Source organism: Pygoscelis adeliae, unplaced genomic scaffold (genome assembly GCF_000699105.1).
Source record: "Pygoscelis adeliae isolate BGI_AS28 unplaced genomic scaffold, ASM69910v1 Scaffold320, whole genome shotgun sequence".
Taxonomy (NCBI): Eukaryota; Metazoa; Chordata; class Aves; order Sphenisciformes; family Spheniscidae; genus Pygoscelis; species Pygoscelis adeliae.
In genome coordinates, this window is record NW_008823967.1 from 697,693 (window position 1) to 701,441 (window position 3,749).

General features: G+C 44.5%; 1 protein-coding gene across 1 annotated transcript in view; it reads left to right on the forward strand.

Annotated features, from left to right (window-relative positions):
* CCDC152 (coiled-coil domain containing 152) overlaps window positions 1-3,749 on the forward strand; it is a 24,469-nt gene that overhangs the window by 5,117 nt on the left and 15,603 nt on the right. The window contains exon 2 of the mRNA XM_009324433.1: window positions 1,501-1,560. The gene's annotated coding sequence lies outside the window, so the exon portion shown is untranslated. The remainder of the gene's footprint in view (window positions 1-1,500; window positions 1,561-3,749) is intronic.

Consider the following 3,749-nt stretch of genomic DNA (forward strand, 5'->3'; position numbering starts at 1 on the left):
GCTCTTCCTTCCATGTGCTCTTCAGAATAAGAGGAAAAATAATTTTGTAAACTGAGTTGAATCTTGCAAATCTTCACTCTGTAAATGCAGCTGACACATTCCTCTGATATGGCTGGGGTTGTAAGGAAGGGTATTAAAGACCACCAAAATGCAGTAATAACATGAAGGTCAGTAAAAAATTACTCAAGCCTATGCCTAACCATGAGATCTTAAATGTACACAGATGATGCTGTTTGTGAGAAATAGAATAGGAAACATGGCTGGGACTGCCTCGTCATAAGTCTTTGGCACAAAAGTTTCTCTTACGGGGATGCTCATAACAGCAATAAAAGGCATTTGTGTTAGAAACCCTCCGTAGGTTGCACTGTATTAACACAAAATCACCCAGCCACCTGCCAGTTTCTGCCAGAAAAGACCCCACTACTTGCCTAATACATGGTGGATGTCAGACATTTTTTCAGTGACCACCAGACTCTTAAACTGTCTTGCCAGAGAAGTTACTACCCTATAAAAAGGCAAAGAAACAGAATGAACTCTAAATGAACTATAGAAAAACTCTCATATTTTGGAAGTTTGCAGTACTAAACTGCTTACTAGGTTAGCAATATTTTAAAAGCTAAAACAAAAGAGTATTTGCTAACTGCTAAACCTCTTATAAGTTAAATGTTCTACCCCTATCTTACAGGTTTTTCGTTCCATGTATTTCTGTGTTAAAATCCGTCATACATTCTACCCTCAAAGTTTCTGTTTTTCTGCTTTTTTCTTTTCCCAGACTGATCATAGTAATCACCTTCCCAGTGGTTAAATGACATATTTACATATGGGTCATTTAGCATAGCATTATTGCAAATATAACATATGGCCACAGGGTATCATTTTTGCCTAATCATAAGAATTGGATTTCAGTATTCATTCCCTGTCTTCCTGTGAATGTAATCTATAAAACCACCACTAAATAATTAACACAAAAAACAGTCTGTGCAATACACTGTTGTTTACTGTTCATTAAAATCCTCACCACTCAGAGTTTGTTGGGTTTTTTTATCGTTATAGCAATCAACAGTGATTGTGCACTTTTTTCTGGGTCTAAAAAGAGCACTTATTGCTGTAACATTTCACTTTGACTAAAACACTGATCTAGTCTTTTCCAGCAAATAACGTTATATTAAACTTGGAATTTTTTACTTTAAGTACCAAACCTTTTGAATAGGTTTTGGGTGGTGCTGCAGTTTTCAAGGACAACTGAAAGTGTGTAACAGATTTTGTAAAAATTGGTCAATGAAGCAGGGAAAGTGAACTAGAAAACACGAGCAGCATGTACTGAGTTCACTGGGAAATGACAGGAGTACCCCTTTCCCTATTAGTATCCATCATCGTGACACACTTGGTGTTCCAAGTCTGGTCTATGACTATGACAGTCCTTTCTCTACTTGTATCTCAGCTGCAGATCTTCTATCCACAAAAATCATTTTCATCACTTTGTCTATGTCTATATCGCAGTGGACCCTCAGACATTCTGATAAAGCAGCTGCCTGCAAACAGCATTTGTGACCATGACTGGTAAGTTGTTATTTCTCTGAACATGCTCAGGCATGCTCCCATGCTGCTTCTGATCTGCATGGCAGGCAGTTCTGCTTTTGAGGACAGCATCAACAAGCATTCAAGACATAACATCTTCCCTCTCTATTACAAACAAAACCAGACCATCTGAGAATGCTATGGCATATTTAGCATATCTGAGAACAAGTCCATTTATTCTAGCATGCAAATGTGGCTCTAGGAATGTAATTCTACAGCCTGTTTCTGAAAAAATCTATGTCCATAAAGTAAATTAACAGTTGTTTCTGTCTAAGTCCAAGCCTGTAAAACAATTCCTCTTCAGATTACACCGTAAGACAATCTTCTCCTTGAAGATACTCCAAACTCGACAAGGCCATGAGTGACCCATTCTAGCTTTGAAGCTGGCCCTGCCTGGAGAAGGGGTTTGAACCAGGCAAGCTCCAGAAGTCCCTTCCAAACCAAATTATTCAGTGGTTCTCTTAAGTCTCACAAATAGTCACTCACCCAGCACTACGAACCGCAAAACCTAGTTACGATTATTTAAATGACAAAATGGTTAATGTTTTTCTGTGAAGTTTTCAGCAAGGGTATCTAGCTAAGAAGCCTATTCTACAGTTAACAACACTTACTGTTATGAATCCAATTGCTGAAGAGTCCCCACTGCCTCAGCACAGTTTGTTTCCATGGTAAAGCAGGATATTAAACCTTACATTAGGCAGTCCTAGCAGGATTAAAGAGAGGTTGGTATATCTTGATCAACCCAACTTTAGCCTAGAAAAGAAGCAATTTATACCTAGTAAGGTGGGAAGAAGCTGTAGAAGGGGGAGTTGTTTTGTTCTCCAGTGGGACCACAGGGCTTGGTTGCCTCTGATTTCATGGGGATGTTATTCAGCAGTCCAATGGGTCCCTACCAGTCCTACATGTCTACTTTAGAAAAAAAGCCTGGCAGGATACTAAATATGTTAGGACAGGGTAATCTGAACAGGAGTTGCTATCAAATTTCAGTAACAGAAAAAAAATAATGATGTAACTTGTTCCTTTTCATATTTAAGCAGAACAATTGATTTCTCAGCCTACCCAAAGCAGCGGCACAACCTTCAGTCACCACCAGCACCACAGCAGCGTCTGTGTACTCTGCCCACAAGAAGCAGCCTGCCCACAGAGCAGACAACATCCTGCTTGTAGTACTGACCTCCAGCTCAGCAGCCTTGGGCCTCAGCGTGTGCGCCCACACTGAGGTGCATGTCTTGGAAACTCTTCTCAGAAGTTACCTTTGTGGTAATTTCCCTCAGAAAAAGGAGTGATAGGCTGGAGAGTATCACTGCTCGGTAGCCATAGTTACACGCGCAGTATAAATATTGAGAAACCAGAGGCAAAGGGAATCGATTGGTCTCTTTTGTCACTCACAGAAGTGCTCCCATCCAACGTCTGTTTGCTGCTGTTCAAAGGAACGTTCATTCACACGAGGTCCCGCCTCAGCTGATGTGACTGTCGATGTGAAGAGCCATTTGATAAAACAATTCACGTGCTACACAGACGAGTGAAATCAGGGCCTCAACAGGTGCTCTGCTGAGGTGTTTGGGTTTTGTTTGGGTTTTTTGGAGAGGTGGCAAGCGCTGGCACTGCCCTTGGGGTTATGTCAAGACAGCATTGGGTGCACTGCCCCAGTGCTCCTGACACCCTGCCCCCAAGGAGACGGTTATCCCGTGCAGACTTCGTGAGAGGCGCCAGGAGATCACCGGCGGGCTCTGGCCCCCGCTGCGCCGCACACTCTCACCTCAGCGGAGCCCCTCGCCCCCGCCCGCCCCTGCAGGGCGAGGCGACGGCCTCAAGCGCCTCGAACAACACGGTCCCACCCCCGGGCATGCGGTCGAGCCCACCAGCGGACCGACGGGGAGGGGGGCGAAGCGACCCCCACAGAGTCGGTAGTGGTACGGCCCGCCGGCGGAGCTGATTTCCCGCCTTTGGGTGCGCGCGCGCGGTGGTTCTTAGCGGGCTGTGAGGGAGCGGGGCAGCGTGAAGTGGGCTTGTCGCCCGGAACGGGAGCGCTATCATCCTGCTCCGTCTATCGGTTATGCCCACGCACTGAGGAGTAGAAGGGAGTGCTTTGAGTGTCCTGTGCACCTGAGACTGTGAGAGGGTCTTACTTCTACCCAGGGCACTTTGTGTAGGCAAACTGCAGAGGTAGG